At 33.9% G+C, this 21,059-nt stretch overlaps 1 protein-coding gene across 2 annotated transcripts in view; it reads left to right on the forward strand.

Annotated features, from left to right (window-relative positions):
* Nucleotides 1-21,059, forward strand: part of unc-104 (kinesin family member unc-104) — a 129,034-nt gene that overhangs the window by 1,485 nt on the left and 106,490 nt on the right. For both annotated transcript variants that reach the window (XM_076124713.1, XM_076124716.1), the window contains exon 2: nucleotides 17,353-17,387. The gene's annotated coding sequence lies outside the window, so the exon portion shown is untranslated. The remainder of the gene's footprint in view (nucleotides 1-17,352; nucleotides 17,388-21,059) is intronic.

Below are 21,059 nucleotides of genomic sequence, written 5' to 3' on the forward strand. Positions count from 1 at the left end.
GAATTACATAAATGCTCATTACCACATTGCTGCATTACTACAAACTATTTCAATGTCACAGTATGTTTGTAACACTTGTCAACATCTGGTCATGTGTCATTGACTCAGAATGGATTTAATTGAACAAGTACTTCTCACGGTGAATCATACTGACACATCCTGTATACAAATATGTGTGTGAGAATTTTATGAGTGTGGAAATGTCTTGTAATTGATTTCTTTATTGTTTTTTTTATACTTGGTGTTTTAATACATGTTATTTAGTTACATGTAATACTAGCTGACCCGCGCAACTTCGCTTGCGTCACATAAGGGAATCATAATTTTCCCCGTTTTTGTAACATTTTTCACTGGTACTCTGCTCCTATTGGTCGTAGCGTGATGATATATAGCCTATAGCCTTCCTCGATGAATGGGCTATCTAACACTGAAAGAATTTTTCAAATCGGACCAGTAGTTCCCGAGATTAGCGCGTTCAAACAAACAAACAAACAAACAAACAAACTCTTCAGCTTTATAATATTAGTATAGATGAAAGACTTAATTCTGACACCTAATTATACTTTAAAAGTAAGAAATCAGATGGTACCTACTTAATGCAGTGAGAATATAATACAAGATAGTATAGATAATATTAGTATAGATTTTATCATCTAGGTATTCTGTTCTGTTAAAAATGTCCTATAAAAATGTACTTATAACAGATTATTTTTACTAATAAGGCTGTTCTCAGTGCTTTTTAATGCCTTATTTTCTAATATTTTTTTAAACAGCAGTTCTATGTCGTCAAATAAACTACACAAGTGTAATAGGAATGTTCAATAAAAAAAAATACCCTTTGACTACATAGGTACCTTCTTGATAACATTTTGACCCTTCTGTTACTAAAAACACAAACTAGCAACTAAATATAATTTTCAAACTTTCGCGTGGCATGTTTATTTTATTATTGGAATACGGGAATTAAGGTGAACACGCATTTCACCTTAGAATGCCTGACGTTTCGGCGTAAGACGCAATCGCCGATGTCGCAGGCTGAATGACTAAAATATCTTAGTTCAGGTTTGATTCCGTGTTATCAAATATTTTATGCTAGTTTAAATAAAATCGGTTCAGCGGCGTGACTCTTAATATTACCTAAGGCATAGGCATTTAAGTTAAAATGCGTATTCGCGTTTATTCCCGTATTTTAATAAATAGCGTGTAATAGCCAACAAAAAACATGTAAATTGCAGAATTGGTTAAAGATATACATAAGTGGTACAATGTCCTGGCTGAATATGTAATGAGGCATGAATAATTACATGACAGGAAGAGAGGGGCAGTTATTGCAAGAAATGTGCTACAAATAGAGATAGGTCATGTTTTGTCATAGGGTGACCATCTTTTTTATTGATTTTTAGTTTTTAAAGGATACTAGCTGACCCGCGCAACTGCACTTACGTCACATAAGAGAGAATGGGTCATAATTTTCCCCGTTTTTGTAACATTTTTCACTGATACTCTGCTCCTATTAGTCGTATCGTGATGATATATAGCCTATAGCCTTCCTCGAAAAATGGGCTATCTAACACTGAAAGAATTTTTCAAATCGGATCAGTAGTTCCTGAGATTAGCGCGTTCAAACAAACAAACAAACAAACAAACAAACTCTTCAGCTTTATAATATTAGTATAGATAATAATACTTGCTGTTACAAGAAATTAGCAGGTTTTTGTTAGTAAATGTATTTATAGAATTTTACCATCATACTGTGTCTATAAATGAAAAGTAAGATTACCTATTAAATTGACCAAGTCCTCACTCGCGATTTCGTAAATGAAAATGCGACTTCGATATAAAGGATTAATTTCCACATAGCTATGAATGTATTTTTGAAATACACGCTTCCGAAATTCCGATTTTCGTAAATACAAGTACACAATTTGTACAATTCAAAATTGTCGGTTCGGCCTTAAATGCATGTTATGGCAGCTGTTTTGATGTTGATAAACAGGACTCCCCGAGAAACAGAACTGATGTACGAACAGTCAATTACATAATTAATTCAGAGCCAAAATATAACTTAAAACGTGGTATCTATGAAAGCATAACATTATGGTGCGCCTACCGCAGTGATGGTTTATCGGGTCCGGCGCCGCACGCGATCCGGCCGACGGTGAATGCACTCTATTGCAGAGGGTTATCCATAATTGAGGCACAAGGCTTTTTGTCTCATACGCCTTTGTGTAATCCTTGGTTATATTGTGCACTAGGATTATAATAAGTTACGAATTCGTAATCCTACTTCCTAGTAATACTATAAATGCGAAAGTTTGTGAGTTATGTATGGATGTTTGTTTTTGTGTTTGTCTTTCACGCAATATCGAATCGGTTACGATGAAATTTGGTACAGTTGCCGCCGGCGCCAAATAACTTGAACAATTTCGCTATATCATAGGGAACGATTTCTAGGTCCGCTTTGAAAGAATAGCAGAGCGCGACGGCTAGGGCTATAGCGCTTCGATCGCTTGTTTGGTAGAACAGTCAACCGAGAGTCCTCTGCACTGGGTCTACGTTTAGTTTGCTTTCTAAAATAACTTCTTGTGTTCAAGTTGTTTGGCGTCACCTATATGTAGGTAGCTGAAGACCCAGAATAACACATAGGTTACTTTTTATCCCGGAGTTCCCGAGGGGTCGTGATTTACACGGGACGAAGTCGTGGGCGGCCTCTAGTGGAAAATATTATTGATTTTAATTGCAAGCTTGTATTAACGATTTCTTCATAGGTTTAGATATTAAACTATCGCAACTTGTACACGTCATATTATAATGTTTTGAGGTTTCCCTTGTTCCGATGTTTGCCTGTAAAATCTTGTAAGTTAAATATGATACAAGTCCTGATAAATGACAATTCGTTTTAACTAAAGTTTTCAGTCGATGAAAAAGTAACAAGAGATGCAGTCTTGAATTAGTCTACACAGTTCCTCTACTATTTTGCTTGAATTTAGGACTAACCCATTCGTTGATACTTACTATAGTTAGTATGAATAATTGTATACTGTAAATTAAATTGATTAATTTTGCGGTCAAACTTATTCAACCTGCTTTCATCATAGGTATTGTAATGGTAGGTTGTATAATTTGGTTCAATGAAGCTAATTAGTTAACATAAACGATTAACGTCAAATCATTCATAAATGGCTAAATGGTGATAATTTAATTAAATTATAATATTTTTCCTTTGTTTATTATTGTGCATTATTAAAGTTACCTACATTAGAATATTTATTATTATCCTTCCTGTTTGAGTAACAGGCTATTTTTAGGAAAAATATTAATTTATTGATGGCAACACTGGGGAATCCTTTTGCTGGCTATTGACGTCATTAACGTAAAAGGCAGTTGGACTTTAACCTACTATGTGTGTTATATCATTGTTTGTAACAGTTCAGTTCCAAATATTAATGGTCAAGTGCGAGACGGACTCGTGCACGACGGTTTTGTACCATTATCTATAAAATACATATAGCGACATGTAAGGGCAATATATTACGGCAACGCGACGGTGAAAATTCCAACAGTCCAGCTATCGGTTCAGTTTTAGTACCTATCTAGATCTCGTTTTTAGTCTTTGGGTACGGATGTCTAAAAATGTTAGAAATATTGTAACGCGGTGTTAATAAGTTCCGGGGATATTTTCCTTTGTCTATTCTTTTAAGGAAAACCGACAAGACGATAAGTTTTTATCATATAATATGAATAAATACGTTGGTTGTATTCAATAATATTTATTATTACAACTTAATAATTTATTTTGTGGTTATGAAACGTTATAACCATCGGGTTTCTCTGGCCACTGGTTGCCATGTTGTTGTGGCTTTATGTTTTCAAGTGCTGCCATCGAAAGTCCATTTTTGATTTTGTTACCAAAATACTGTGTATATAGATCTATTATATTTTCATTACTAAAACATTCGAGCCGTCATCCTCCTCGAGTCCTGTTTCTCATTACTGAGGGTTATCAGTTTCTGCTCTCGGTATCGTGCGCAGAATCGTAAAAATTGTCGGATTCGAAAGTGCTATGGACTGCAGCCACACGGTCTCTCAACTTCGAAGTTTCCCTGCACTATCAGTTTCTAACGATCGTCTTCCTTCTTTGCGATGTGGTCGAAATATTCAAGAATCACCTATCCCCTGGAAACAAATGGTGGAGTCTGGTCTTTATACCTAGTTGTTTTGAAATCGATACATTCATCTTTTACGCTGTTCAGCCATTACAGCAGTCTAGCAGTTCTAGCAGCAGTTTTTTCAAAAATCAATTGGAATCTCACTAATTCATTAGAGAAAGCTGATAAAGGGATTAAAGTCTGTTCATTCTACTATAATTATAAATCATCAATATCGTTATATTTTCAAGATCTTTGATCCCAAGAATATGAGTACTTCCAGAGATTATTTGTGTAAAGGTTAATGAACCAACCGTCTATGATCAAGCTAGAAATAACTTCGGAAATTATATTTCGTCTATCGGCAGCCATTTTGTTGGTTGATTGACGTTTTAATTTTAGCTACTCTCCAAAATGGCCTTTTCTTTTATTTAGTTATTTTCGAGATGAAAAGTGTTCTTTTAGTAGTTTTTTATTAGATAGTAATATATAAAGCTAAGACAACTAGATGCGTGAATAGTATTTAAGAAATACGTATTGAAATAAAGTTATTAGAAAACTATTCATAAATAAACTTTAAGTATATTGGTACAATTATATTGCGTGTTTAATATTCTAACAAGCTTTTCAATTGTTAAGTTTCATAGCGATATTAATACTTAGGGGGCCGTTTCCACCAAATATTTGAACACAAATGACACAAGTTTTCACATTATGCGTTAGAAAATAACTTTAGCCGATAAAACGGCTTAGACACTCACGCATTAAGCCGATCAGAACTTCGGCTTGTATTTAATTTGTGTTTATTTTACAAGTTTTAGCTGTATTCTGTAACTAGGCTTGAATTACAAGACTGTAAAATAGAAGGAAAAGCCTTGTTTTGATTGTTATCAAGAATGTAAATTATAAACTAGGTTAACTTACTTATTGTTAGATTTCATAGACTGTTTAGTAGAGCATACGTCTTCTTCATAAGGCTTAAGAAGTAAATTAAATCTGTCGCCAAAAAAATGAACAAAATGGGTGAAAGGAAATTGATCATAGACCGGTAGACCCAGTGCACAGGACTCTTTGGTGACTGTTTATTCAATCGAGCGATCGAAGCGCAATAACTTCGTAACTGCACTAGGATTAGAGCGACGAAGTCCCTTTGATAGGATCAGTCACATTAAGTGGTCTACCCAATCGTAACCTGAAAACGTTTTAGAAACAATTTTCCATGCTTTTTAACTATGCTTATGTATGAAAAGTTACAATTCAAAACAAGTGCGGCCTGTAGATTTTAGCAGTAAATTATTTCATTTATCTTTGTCTTTAGTCTTATGAAGAGTCAAATAAACATACAAATGGAAGCGAACCTACGTAATTCCACCGGCTACATAAAAATAGTATCGAATGGCACGTGTACGGCCGTTTGCGTAATCTAACGTTATTTATTAAGACTCTGATTATTCCCTACAGTATTCTCTACCGTTTATAGATTGTAGGTGTAATCATTCTTCTTGCGTTGTTGATTGCTTTGACTGCAGGAACACTTATATCACGTTTATAGTATGTTTATATACGTCAGTTATAACCGAAAGTGTAGGTAGAGAGATATGAGATACACTTATGTTTCGGCACTTGCAATGTTAACTTCATGCAATAGGGGCCAAGCCTATTGTCATATATCGGGCACGTTACTAAAATCCTGGCTAGAAAATATTTTTCTTATATTGCTTCCGAAAAGTGACTAAAACGCGGATCGCCGTTGCTAAAAGTAGCTAGTGTGCGGTTTCCCATATAAATTAAAAAACACCAATAGTACGACGCCTAACCTCAAATCGGGGTCAGATACCCAACGCGCCACAAAGGCAGTCAGATATCCTTCTATTAAATAAATCAGGTCCTAATTAATGCTTTCGAACAACTGTACGATTGTTGTACTCTTTGACATAAAGATCTTCTCATCCATACTAATATTATAAATGCGAAAGTAACTCTGTCTGTCTGTCTGTCTGTCTGTCTGTCTGTCTGTCTGCTACTCCATCACGCCTAAACTACTGAACCAATTTACATGAAATTTGGTATGAAGATACTTTGATACCCGAGAAAGGACATAGGCTACTTTTCCCCCGGGAAAATTACGCATTTCCCGGGAAAATTCAAGTCGCGAACGAAGTCGCGAATAATCAACGGATATGCCTTAGCGCAAATTTTGAGAATATTTTTCGTGAAAAAAAAGTATATTTTATATCATCACGCTACGACCAATAGGAGCAGAGTAACAGTAAAAAGTGTTACAAACGTGGAAAATTCTGACCCATTCTCTCTTATGTGACGCAAGCGAAGTTGCGCGGGTCAGCTAGTATTCGATATAAAGCATTAACGCTGGCTATACACAATCAAGTATACAATAGCAGCATATGCCATTATTTACTTTACTTAACAGAAAAACATTCTAACAAGTTCTAAATAAATGTTCATCATAATACGTGTAGAACGTTCCGCTACACTCCAGGCTTCATTGTCAGTTGTTCAGTGGAAAATAAATGAGTTTCCTCTCACATCGTATTATGTGACGGTGTTCGCGTGACAATGCTTTCGCGGATAGTGTACGAATATTTTTACGGCCACATTAATTACTCGGTCTTGCTTTTATGACTGTCTGTGTTTTTCATGTCGTCTGGTGCTATAAAAGGTTTTATGGAATCAATGTCCGTTGTTATTATTTTTGTCCAATTTGGTGTATGGTGTTGATGAAACGCTTTAAAAGCTACTAAATAAAGCTAATTCAAATGTGTCCTGCTGATAGCTGCTTGATAGCTCTTTGGCACATTATTTTGCCAGTGATATGTCTTGTTTTAATCCAGGTGCTTTGCAATTATGTTAAACTGGCTTTGTTTGAGTTTTTAATTTAAAACCACTCATTAGCTTTCTGGTCTTAAATTCGGATACGCGATTCAAAACTGTCATGGCGTCATCATTTAATTTTGGTCTACGATACTAGATGGCGTTGTTCTACATTTCTGTAACCGTCTACACTATGTATTCGTATTGTATATGTAGTATGTAGGATGTATTGTGAAGAGATGTCGCATGCGATAGTATTTCGTGGTGCTATTGTTCTGAATAGAATAGGAAGAGAATAGGCTTTCGTCGGCTTGTTCTTTGTATCTCGCTGCTCGTCAGTGAATGGACTTTATTGGATAACATTGGACGTAAAACCTTATGTAAGAACGAAACTGTATGGTCTTCAAGCAGGATTGACTTAATTTTTAATAAATGATATTGGTTTTTAGTGGGTATGATCGTTTACATTGTACTAACGCGACAGATTTAAGACAGACCAAATCAAACTTTGACTAGTATGGGCTATCGAAGCCTGATGATCGGTGAAAATTAGACAGTTGAGTACAATTACAACACAATTGAATAAAATGGGCTTCTAAAATGGCGGCTTTCAGCTACCGTTGTATAAGGTTTTACACGAGTTCGAAGCTTGTTTTTTAGGTCAGAGATGTATAGATTTTCCGTCTTCTCCTTCTAGGAATTCGTTAATGCTTTTCTGTTGTATAGTTATGTTTTTATAAGATTTTGTAACTTTAGGCGAATAAATAATCGACAAAATGAAATGTAGGCGTAATTATAATTCAGCCTACTCTTTAACCAAATATGAATAAAATACTTTTGCGAAACAAATAAATTGTATTTCTCCGAACCTTTGTTTACCTTTTCATTTATTATCCAACACAATTCATAAAGGGAAAAGCCATCAAATGAACAATATTATTTTAATGGAAAATTCATATAAAACCTCTTTGGTATATCCTTTGTATTCGATATTAATTGAATCCCGTCAAGCGGGAGCGCAATAAAACATACAGCATTTTCTGTTTGTACGTAGTGCATAGGGTTGCCAGTTACTAAAAGCCAGACGGGTATCAATTTAGCTGGACATTTAGCCCTGAAAGTTTGACAGTTAATTCTGAAACGACGTCAGCTTTTAGATTTTTGAAATCAGTATCATTAGCTTCCCTGTAATAATACAGGACTGTGTACAAAGTTTAGTATAACTGCGCTAAAAGTAGCTTATGTGGTTTGTTACTTTATCATTTACATAAGGTTCAGTGCAACTGACGACTTTTACAGGGTTACTGGTTGAACCGACCTATTCGTCCGTGTAAAAGCGTTTACATCATTTCTGACAGATTTGTCTTGAAACACTTCATCCTAAACCTAACCATTTTATAATAACCGTATAATAATGAAAAGTGATGATAAAAATGCCAACTTCTGCAATATTTACTAAAGTACCCCTTGTGTGGTTTTGAGTTCAAACGTGGATTTGGTCCAGAAAAGAAGATTAAAAGCGGTAGTTGTCGGTCAACCCTAGCGTTGCATCGTAAAGTGTTTGAAAGAGTGCACCCGGTGTATAAACGAAGGCTCGCGTCTACACACTCCGTTCTACTTGAATTATTCCCTCTGCTGATGTACGAACTATAGCACGACAACTTTGTACAGAGTATAAGACTCTACAAAGTTGTCGGGCTTAGTACGGTAAGGTATGCTGGTAACATAGAGATACAACATTTTGAATTTATTACGTCATTCACACACAGTGACACACACGTCATTTCGCAACTAACGATTGCCAAGTTGCTTTACTACCTTTTTTTTTATACATATACATTTGAATATACTTTGAAATACGTCTAAACTCTAGATGAATGGTGCATTTCAAGGCTCTCTACAAAGTTGTTAGACTATAGAAACTGAAATATTTGGCACAGCTATATGTTACGATAAAACGAATTGGTGAACGTTTTCAAACGGCTTTCGAATGGTTCTTTGTACGTTCGATGCATTCAACGGTATTCGATCGTTAGAACACGTGTCCGAGTGGTTTATTTGAAATGTTTTGTAAGAGGTATTGCGTTTTTTGTGTTCAATATCCTTGTTATATTCAGAAAATGTTCGGTCCTGTATGGAAGCAGTTAGTTAAAAAGAAAAAAAGAGGAAGAGAAGAATTAATTGCTGTAACCCTACCAAATATGAAGTAATTATATTTGGCAGGGTTACAGCCATTAATTCTCAAAATAGACTATTATTTTAAATGAAATGTTTAAAATTTTATTTAATTCAACGTAAGGTGAAGTTTTGATTTCAATGTAAAAGCTAAAAGTTTTTGACCCATTGGAATTAAAGCCTGTACCTGTACCTCACGAAATTAAAAAGTAACTTACTGCTTTTTCCATCTAAAAAACTTAAGTAAAATTATAATACTACGTAATAAAACAAATTAACTTTACAAAGTTCAAATAAAATTTTAAATAAATAATAATGTTCAAAGTGAATTTATAATAAGATAAAGTAATCCATAATCTGGGTAATGTTTGTACAACGTTGAATATTTAGTAATCTGTAGCCGCCGGTCGACATCTTTGTTTCGTTTATAATCCTCTTGTTACGCTCAACGGTCGAATTTAATAAAAAAATAATGTTATCTTTGTATTAAATAATGTTCTTTAAGTTTTATTTAATTTATAGAAGCTTTTTTGTGGATAATGGTTTTTAAATCAGATTTATTTACAGAACATTGAATTAGCAAAAGGTGAACTTATAAACATAAATATTAACTCATTGCTGTCCTAGTGCTGGGCAGGTGTCTCCTCCCGGAATGTGGTTAGGCCTAGAGTTCTTCAAAGTGGCCAAGTCTTCTTCTTCGTGTCAATGGTTTTTTTTTTGTCGTACTTAATTACGTCCAGTTTCTACTTAGTAATAGATAAATACGTATATGTATATATATTAAAATAACTATATATGTTTTGCCCAAAAATTGGCTACGGCCACGGCATCACGGCTTGCATCCGATAACTCTTTGGCCAAGTGAGGACTAGGGAATATTCATACAATATATCATACATTATAGGTACAAAGATATGGCAAAAAAAAGAAATTCTTGCGTTGCTAAACTCACAGCTACAAATGTTCCTAACACCAATTAGAGCTGCAGCAATCTTATATCATTGTCTACCTTAAAGTAAATTGACTTGTATTAATCACGAAAGACCTGTTATACAAGCTTTAATAAATTAACTTGCAGACTACAGATACTTCATAACTTTCATATAAACTATCCAACACTATTCCTAATACATCAGAGTCCCGTTTACCATATAGATTGCATAATAAATAACCGTCAGCTTAAGCTATTTATATTGTCGGAAACGTCCGTCATTACGCGGTACGTTGGCACATATTACATTGTGCACTTGTCTGGGTAAGTAGGACAACGGCTTACACTGTTTAGGATATAGGGCTTATAGGCTATTTCACGATAAGCCTTAGAATTTGGATATTAATAAGCAAGTACTAAATACTCGATGGTTTTTGAGGTATTTGTATTCGTTTTTTAATCTTTTCTTTAATTGACGTATTCATTACAGCCGTTTCGTTTTTTTGGTTCTTAAAAGTACAGAAAAACGGAGTTGCCTCGAACACTAAATAATTATCAAAAATAGATTCAGGTTCACATACATTTCTTAAGTAAAAAAAATACTGGAGTACCCATGTTTATTCTAGTACCAGTGCCAAAATTTGTTAAAAAAACCTGTATGTATTTCCTTCCGTTTCCTTTCCGATACCGAATAACTAATTGATGGACAAGGCACAACCAAAATGACCGAGTTGAAGTTTGGTATAAAGATTTCTGAGAAAGTGTAGTGGAGAAATAAGATTTTCGGAAATTCCAACCCCCAAGAAATGAAATCAATGCGGGCAAAACCGCGGGCGGAAAGCTATTTTGTTATAAAAATCTAAGCTACTAATAAAATATATAGTACGTATAAGTAATCCTTACACATTAGTATTATTTATTCGACATCTATCAGTCGAGACGTGTATCCATTAATCATTGTAAAAGAGAGTGTACTTAGTGTCCTTTCATTATCTTCACCATTAGACACCATTGAGGAGGTGTCGCCCCGTCGTCGGCACTTGATGCAAATTTAATTACTCCGACGACGGCTTAATTGACTGTGTTCGCACAAACATCTTGTATACAAAATGTTATGAAATTTGGAGCAAAATACCTGACGTTACTTGTGAAACAGGTACGTTTAAACGCCTAGTAAGATCATTAGTGTGTTGACAATTTTGCTAGGTAACTAAGCGTTATTTTGATGAACATTCGCTAATACACTTCTGAATATTTAGAATGTTGTTAAGCAATTCTGGCGTTATGTGAAAGTGGGGGTTGCGTACAAACTGTTCTTGAAAGTTTTAGAAAGCATTTAGTCTGGCTAGCCTTAGTAGCCTTATCCACAATAACTTAGACATGATATTTTTTATAGTTAGAGCTAAAACAAAACACAATCAAGACCGTGTGTTTCTTGCCGTTTCTTCTCACGAGCAACAGCTTTTTCGAAACGTTCGTAGATCAAAAAAAATATGATGATTACAAATACTTGTAAAAAGATATTTGATTTGAGCGAGCACTCAATTACACAAGTCGACAAAAATTTTTTTTTTTTATGAGCCTGTGGTTTAGTGAATATTTTCTGATAATATATATCAAAAGGAAAACAGGTACAACATTAATAATAAATTAAGTTTGCTTTTGTACTATATATAACGAAACCTAAATATATGGGGTTATGGCAGATCTTTTGAAAAGCCGTTGCATTTATGATGCAAAACCAGGGGTGAGGGGGTTGGGGGTGTGAAGTGAGTGGTAGCAGAGTATCATGGCAGTATGCGCGTGCGCGTTCTTAAGGAATAACGTATTTTTTTGCGTCACGGGGTCTAAAAATGGCATCGAAAAAGTGTAAAAACGACGTGGACTCTTTTTGCTACATTTGTGATGAATTTATTAAAGTGAAAACCAAAAAAATTTGTTTATCATCAAATAAGGCATTTTGTGAAGCGTATGAAGCTTACTTTAACATGTCAGTACGAAATCAGGATAAAATATGGGCACCTCACTTCTTGTGTAATAACTGCAGAAACACTTTAGAAGGTAAGAAAATACTCCTTATATTTAATGAACATTTATATGCCTATATACATATTTTTTAAATATACATTACATGTGTACCTTGTTAATTAATGTTATTAATATTTTCTTCAGCCTGGTACTGAGGAGAGAAAAAAAAGATGAAGTTTGGAGTACCACGAATATGGAGAGAGCCTACTGACACATCAAGTTCCTATTTTCACACAAGAAAAACCAAAAGGATTCATTTCTAAAAAAAAAATTTATATCCTTCTTGTATTTTGTGTTTCTTTATGCCTTATTTCATCATTTAAATTAATAAAAATATATAAATCATAACTTTTTTACTCTTATATATTTATAATTGAATGTAAAAAAAGAGCTTTTCCATTAAAATTTAAAATTCGTTCTAAAAGCTACAAAAGCAAACTTTATTAGATAAAAATATTATTTCTATATTTAGTTAGGTATACGTAATCAAAATCAGAGGTACAGAACTCAGACTCAAAATTCGTGTTGACCAATGTTATATAACCTGAAATCTTCCTTCAAAGTTAGGTCTAACCTTACTTGCTTCTTTCAATTTAATCTGTAATGAAAAACAAAGTATTCTAGCTATTCTTTCCCCTGCCATTATTGTAAGTTATGGCTACAGTGAGTAGGATATTAAAGCTAAGCGGATTGCTGAGAGATTATGAGATTAATTAATTAGTTCCCGCCCTTTCAAGGTCTTGGATAGGAGCGGTCGGTGCGAAGGTGAATTTCAGCTAGAGTTCTGATATTTGCGCCTGTTCTAGTTTATTGCAAGGTTTTATGAACAAGCTGTGTTGTTGCCTTTTTTATACGACTTTTTTAGTTAGTACATATATTGTACCTTTTCCTACTATTAGCCTATGTCTAGGATAGATGTTTACCTGTAGAGAAAGTACTGTTCTTGTGTTGATATCGAGCAGCATTTTTCCTTATATCTTTAATCTTTCGCGTTGCCTATTTATTATAGCTATTAAATAAAAATACGGAAATTAACGCTAACACGCATTTTACCTTAGAATTCCTGACGTTCCGGCGCAGGTTGCACTCGCGAGTCATGCGTATTCGCTTTAATTCCCGTATTCTCATATTTTATTTCTTTGTAAGTAAAGTCTTTGAATTGAATGTTCTGTGAATTGAATACGAACTAATATTAAATATATTAGTTCGTATTCAATTAATTATTCAGACGTTACCAAAACCTGCACAAACCATCAAGAGTTTCAAGTACAAAATTTCTATATTCATTAAAAGGAACAAGTTACCAAAACTCCGTAAATGGGGTGCTTTCTTTACTTCACGAATAAAGCTGACGGGGAGCGTTTAGCGCTAATCAAATTATTTATATTCACGACGAACACCGTCTAGGCAGTCGGCGGTACGCTTGTAATGCCTCTAGACACGTGTTATCAAATTTCCATTACTTGTACCTCACCTAATATTCCACCTACGTCGTCTTCTCTTAAAAACTTTACCGGACGTGCGGTTCTCTTTTCGTATTTATTACTGAGTAGGACAATTTTCAATGTAATACAAACTCTATGTACTTCAAAATACGGTTGGTTTTTCTTTGGATCGTGAACCAAGAAGGTCTGAGGTGTCGTTTTGGGAGCTTACTCGGGTCGCGTTATTAGAGCCTTGTCCTTCTTTATTGGAATATACGAGGGGCTCCAAGTTCCCCCCTCTTTCCTCCCCTCCATTGAAGACAGCCGGCTGATAAGGCCGGCTCCTGACTGCCAGCATCTGGAATGCGCTTTTGAACATTTGAAATCGATTATCATTGGCCTTGGAATTATGAGTGGGAAGTAAAATTTTATGGTGTTGTGTTTGGTGACAATTTTGTAGGAATTGGGTTATTTTTCTTCCAAATATAAAGTATGATAAGTAAGTAATATTTCAGTGTACCTACTTTGGAGTGTTATGCGTTATTTAAAGAACGTATACTTTAATATCACCCTAAGTTTGTGCTTATAATAAAAGTAAAAAGCTAAATAGGAATATTTTTTTATAGTGATAAAGTTTTTATACCTGATTATAATTTTCTTATAATAATAAATGATGACTTCAACAATAAGGTCGTATTGCTATTCTTAGATATCAATTTCCGATAGGTTCTTAGTGTCGTATACGAATATTTTTATTAGTCACATATTCTGAGAACAGGACGTAAAAGTTTTATGTGTTTGTGGCGTATACGATAAATTGTTTTATCAAAATCACTCGCTATTCTTCGTTATGGGGTATAAAATGAAATTTAAGTTCGCCATTGTTATTTTATACTTATTATTATAGCAGGAAGATTTTTAATGTACCTTTTGTTGGAAATAAGATTATTTATGAATGTGCTAAATGAAATGTAAAAGTTAATATTTCAATCAAACTTACTATATTTTTCTTGCAACTCTTGGAAGTATATAAAACTGCCTCCTAGAACAGTATTTGTCGAACAGAGAGGAGATAAGTAGATAAACGTTACTTTTTATAATGATTCTTTAAGTTTTTGGCCAGTACAGAAATAAAAATACGATGACAAGATACTCGTTAATATATTTTTGTATTTAAAATCGATAAATTTAAATACCTTTAGTAATTTAAAATGATGTCTGTCCGTCATTCCATCTTAATGGTGAAATAGTATTAAAGTTAGTCTTGAATGTCACAAGCGGCCATTTTAGATTGAGCTGTAAATAATGGACGATTTATACAAAGGCGAAGTAAAATTGCATTGCAGTGAAAATGAATGATGGAACTTTACAGCGCACCTCCAATTTACAGTTCCCCGAACGGAAGCCAGATGTTTTCCAACAGATTTCGTTCCGCGTATCTTAGTCTAAATAACATTTTTATCTCATGTCTATTGCAATGATAAGATCCTAGCATCAAATTGGTTTTTCTACTTCATTAACATTCATACTAGTTTACTTGAAGTAATTTCACTAATTACATGCAAAAAGCCTGTCATGCAAAACAGTCTAGTCCTATTAACATACGCTAGGCTTCCTACTTTATCATTTTAAAGCAGCGAGAGCCAACACAGCCTATTATTCCAACCACGTAGCTGTTAAAATTTAACATGAAAAGTCGTAGCATCTCGTAGCCTATTTGCGTAGCTGTGCTACGAAGCGGCTACGCCCTTGACGCCCTGCTTTGTTCCTCGCGTAGCAAATATGTCACGAGATTAAATTATATTTTTCTTTGTATGAAGGAAGGGGAGTGTACGTAATATGTGTTTATATTATGTTATAGCTCTATTACGAGCGAGTATAGGGAAATGTGGAGCTTTTCTTTGTGCTTACATCATTCAAATATCGTTAGGCTGTACAATGCTCACGTTATAGTTATTTGAATAAAAAGAAAGAAAATCTTATTATAGAATTTTAATAGAAAAATTGTTATCTAATGTTTGTAAACTAAATAAAATACAAACATTATTTTTATATTAATGTTTGTAAACTAAATAAAACCAGCACCCATTCATTTCTTTACCCTTTCAGTCACGTTTCAGGCTTTAACTAAACTATAACTTTACACGTTGTAACAACCTTCCAACGTGTTACAGTGTTGCACTCACAACGACTGCGGCGAGCGTTTGATTGCGTTTTATGAGCATTTCTACTGCGTGACAGAAATACGGCTTTAAATTACATTTCTAGAAAAGTTTGCGGCCTTTTTATGTTCGTTGGGATCGTATGTGGGTGTATATTTTATGAAGTGCAACACTCATTTAAACTGGAGTTATTTTTCGTTGAGAATCTTTTGAGATTAGGCTAGGTTAAGGTTTTTTGGTGTGGTGACGACATATAAAATCGCTTTCATATGATTGTATTTAAAAGTATTTAAGAATGTTTATCAGTTATCATGTTACCATAGTACGAGCTCTGCTAAGTTTGGAATCAGATGACCGTGTGTGGGTTGTCCAATTATGTGTTTGTATTTTTTTAATTGCATACGTTCATACATAATATCATACCCATTATACCTTAAGGTGTAAGCAGAAGTATTCGCCATTAACTATATTAGACCCAAGTTATAGGGAGCGACTATTGCCATATATCGAGCATGTTGTTTATATTTAGTTTATAAATTACCCACCGAAGCGTTCCTAGAACCTGTTAGTTGGATATATCAACAAATCCGTTAGTTAGTAGGTTCTTTACCTGAAAATATTCTGCATCTTCGTTTCGATAGTGAAGATTTCAATTTCCGTCTGCAACAGCAGGTAGCTATCTTCTCTCGGTATTCAAATACAAACTCAATTGAAAACGTCTCGGTTTTCATAGCTTCCTTCAAGTAACTGGTTCGTATTGCTTGAATATAACGTAAACTGTATGTAAAGTTACTATTTTACATCAATTAAAACGTATGTTATAATTTAAAATTGTTTATTACCAAAAATAATATACTGTAAAATATAAAAAAAAATGTAGGTGCGTATTTTTTAGTCTATCAGGCAAGATAGGCAAATAAAGTATGGCGTTGTTAAAAGATGAATTAAATCATAGTTAAAGTTATGTTGTAACTTTTGTGAATTTTTATTATTAGTTCATAATTCAGTGAACAACATTTCCTAGAAAGGTAGCAAAGGAGTTGTTCATAAAATTATGTGAAGAATTCCAGGAGACTCCCTCATTATTTGAATTTGCTTTTACAAACTAGGAGAAGCTTTAAGACAATTATTTTCTTCGAAGTAATATTGAGTAATCATCTTAGAATAGCGATACTAGATCGCTTTCTACCTACACTTCTTCAGAATATAACATGAACTTTAGTGTAATTATAAATCTCTTCAAAATAAGACATTCATTTCAATCGATATAGTTCTATGAAATGTATATTTTTGTACCGGTAAAAAATAAGTTTCTAAATTATTTATTGAGAACTTAATATCAAAAACTTCTTTTCAATAAGGTGTAAGCGGCATTGCTTATAAACTTTATTATTTCCTTTACAAAAAATAACCATTTATGTCCCATACTGGGCAAGGACCTCCTTCCGAAATAAGGGAGGGGTCAGGCCTTGAGTCCACCGCGCTGGCCAAGTGTGGGTTAGGGACTTAGCATCCCTTCTTACGATCCTTCGATACTTCTAAATAAGTATCTTATTATATCTATTTCTACGAACCAAAATATGAACATTACGTAATCATCTATTTATTCATTTAAAATTCAAAGTACTTAAAACCTGTTAATTTATTTACAGATGACAGCAGCTTAATCTACCGGACTTACATTAAGGTAAGTGAACCACAACAATATCCCAAACAGATTAAAAAGGTTTCCACTCCGCGCATATCGTGATAGGCTTTACTTCAAAGAGCTCTAAAGCCTAAGGCAGCGTTTCTATCAGAAATGTGCGAGGTAGCGAAGCGAAGCTTTACAATAAAAAAACGAAAGCCTTTCATATTATGAATCGATTAAACGTGTTATTATACAAACTGACATTTTTATATTAGCTTAAACGCTACTTAATAGATAAACTACCGTTAAATGTACGTTAGAAACCAATCGTTAATTGTTTTCTTTCTAAACGTTTATTTGTCAAATTCAGTGAATTAAACAACCTACTGTTACCGTGGTAATGTTTTATAAATAGTTGTTCAAACTTAATAGTCAAGTAATTGTGGGTATCTCTGGTTCATGATTTCTAATTTTGTCTTGATAAAACATCAACCAACTTAAAAACAGCGATAGTATTTTAATACTTATTACCTCGCTTAGCTTAACTTATAAGCAGATTTTTTTATCGCTAACTCACACATCTTTGTTAGCAAGTCAGTTTAAATCCTCTTAGGACACAACCTTTATTGTTCGTATTTAAGGTCTATTAAGTTGATGAATGTTTCATTATTTTGAGTGAAGCCTCCATGGTAATTTTATGAAGGTTTTTACTCCGTGGCTACGGTGTTAGGTGGTTTTATGAGATCTTATGTGAGGTAACGGTGTGTTGTGTTTATGTGCTAGTGCTGTTTAGCGTTATTACTTGTAACATGAGTTAGTTGCTTTGATATTACAGTAAACCTATTTCCAAGTACAATACATAACTTTACGTCTATTAGACTCGAAGTTGTAGGCAGAGGTGCTCGAAATACATCCACGTTTCGTCATTAACAATGTTAGACCCATGTAATATCGGACACTTATATACTTATCCTTCCGAATATCAAATTTAAAAAATAAACTTACACGATACTAATTTTAATTCATGATTTGGGATTGAAATAAGGTATGCCTAGATCCAAATAGCATTTGGAAACGCTTGTATAGTAACTAATCAATGATGCATTTGAAGCATTGATAATTTAGAATAAGAAAAATCTACAATTATGTGTTGTACGCTACCAATATGACCTACCCTCAAACAATTATAAACGTACAAACGGTCTGTAATTAAGTCAGTACCAGCTCTTAATCAAAGCCAGGTCTGAGGGCGACATTGTTCGCGACAATCCTCGCTATTGTCATAGTTACAAACACTCGTTATTGGATTATCACAATTGTTTCAGCAAGTGATGAGCTGAATTGATTTGATAATTTCGTTTTGTATGTGGGAGGGTTAAGTAAGTCTTATAGATATTGGGTGAATTTTGTGTCATGCCATTTTTTTTTGCATTGATGTCTAGAATAATTAATTAGTTCTTCGTCGTCTTGTTAATGCTAAATTTATGTTAAATCACTGACTTGCCTATTTAGATGATTCATTTCTATTTACATAGATTAACGTGTAATATACAATCGTGTTGATGGTAAATTTTTATTAGTTTGTGTGACAATGTAACTACGAATTCAATACATATAATTACCTAGCTGTGTTGTTGAAATTAATTAAGACACTGTTTTGAAATCCGTCGCGCCTCCATCTTCTAAACTAATTGGGCGGACGAAGACAAAATATATTCGTTTGTATAACATTAATATTTATTCAAGGGTATCTACATCAAAGTTACTACAATATTACACAATGAAAACATCTCACAATTATACAGTAACAGAACAAAATAATTAAACTGATATAACAGTAAGATGATTTTAAGTTCTTTGTTATGTCTTCGAAGACTATGCGTAGGCTATCTACCCTTCAAATAAATTATATAAGTTTAATAGTAATGTTAAATTAAATTTCTTTGACATTTTGAAATAGTGCGCTATTCATTATGGGCATATGGTTTGCAAAAATAATGTAGGTGTAATTCGTTTCTTTTGATTTCGAGGATTAATGACAAAATAAGGTCTTGATTTATGCAATACCCTAGACTAGCTGACCCGCGCAACTTTGCTTGAGTCACATAAGAGAGAATGGGTCAAAATTTTCCCCGTTTTTATAACATTTTTAACAGGTACTCTGCGCCTATTAGTCGTAGCGTGATAATATATAGCCTTCCTCGATATATGAGCTATCTAACACTGAAATAATGTTTTAAATAGGACCAGTAGTTCCTGAGATTAGCGCGTTCGAACAAACAAACTCTTCAGCTTTATAATATTAGTATAGATTGATACTCTGTGAGTCCTATATCAGAAAAAAGTCATGGAAAAGTTTAAGAATATGGACGGAGTGACATTTGAGTAGCGCATAGAACCTAGTAATTAATATAATTAATTAATTACATCTCGCAACCAAGTAATCATGTTGTCCAAACGTTTACTAACAATGTGTTTTGATAAACTGTTGATACAAATTATAGTTGTTTACAATCAACAATTCAATTAGTACTTGTTTATTGAGAAAACTTTATATATACAACGTTTCAGGTCGGAGGGTAGTCTAAACTTTCGTTTAGTAATTATCTTAGTTCTGAAAACGGTGGACTGGTATCTGATAGGTCTGTTACAAGGGATCTTGTTTGGACATAGTTTTTGAATTTATGTGATCGAAACTAAACTAGTTGTGACCGTGTGTCTAATGAGTAATGAACAAGTAGTTAACTTGCTGTCTGCAATGGACTTATTGCTGTGTTCGGTGATAAGTAGACTTGTGCAGTTTATTTGAACATAATATTATAATATAACGGGTCTTAATCGCAATGGAATTATCTTAGTCAGCCCGTGACCACGGTCAAGGCCTTTTAATCAAAACGTCGGGTGAACAAATAAGGTGTATTTTTATTTTTTGTAGTTAAAATGCGTGGCTGACGAATGCGCCGACCGAGCAAATTGATTTAGTAAACTTTGGCATATTTTTTATAGAATAGACTAAAAGTCTGAATAAAAGAAAATAAAAGGAAACATTTAGAGCCATAGACTAGTAAAAAAATTAAACATAATATTGTAAAGACGTAACCGTGTAAGTTCACGGTTAAATTTTCATAAGATTTACATCAGCAATAATAATAACTACATGCTACATAAGAAAATAGTAAGGTCAAGAAAAACATTTCAACTTGAAATAAGCCACGTTGTTATAAAACCGGCTTTAAAATGTATTAGAGCACATTTCCGTATCCGCGTGTCCTTGCGCTATCGACTTCGCATCAGGACCTCGGAACAACTAGGTCAAGGCATTTGTATGCGCGTCCTGCGGTTTCTTGTACAATGCTGGCTATTGCATTTGTGTTACACATTCTCTTGTGTTGGACAGGTATTGGATACTGCATATGATACTTTGACCGTATTCTGACTATGCTGTATAGTGGGGGATGTGGCGTTGTATGAATTCTTGTGGTTTTATTCGCCGTATACATTGTGTTGTACATCTTTAATAATAAGGAACCGTACCACCTAGCATCTAGCATCTTTAAACATAAAATGGACTTACTTATGCAAACAAGAAACAACTCACATTAGGTTAGTTTCGAGAAAACAAGACTTACTGACTAAAATGCGGTGATTTCGTTAATGTACAATCTGTGTTAATCAGTAGATAAACCATTTTCTTTTATAAGCAGATAGAATGTATAATTTAAACGTCAT

The sequence above is a fragment of the Anticarsia gemmatalis genome, chromosome 16, assembly GCF_050436995.1.
Source record: "Anticarsia gemmatalis isolate Benzon Research Colony breed Stoneville strain chromosome 16, ilAntGemm2 primary, whole genome shotgun sequence".
Lineage (NCBI taxonomy): Eukaryota > Metazoa > Arthropoda > Insecta > Lepidoptera > Erebidae > Anticarsia > Anticarsia gemmatalis.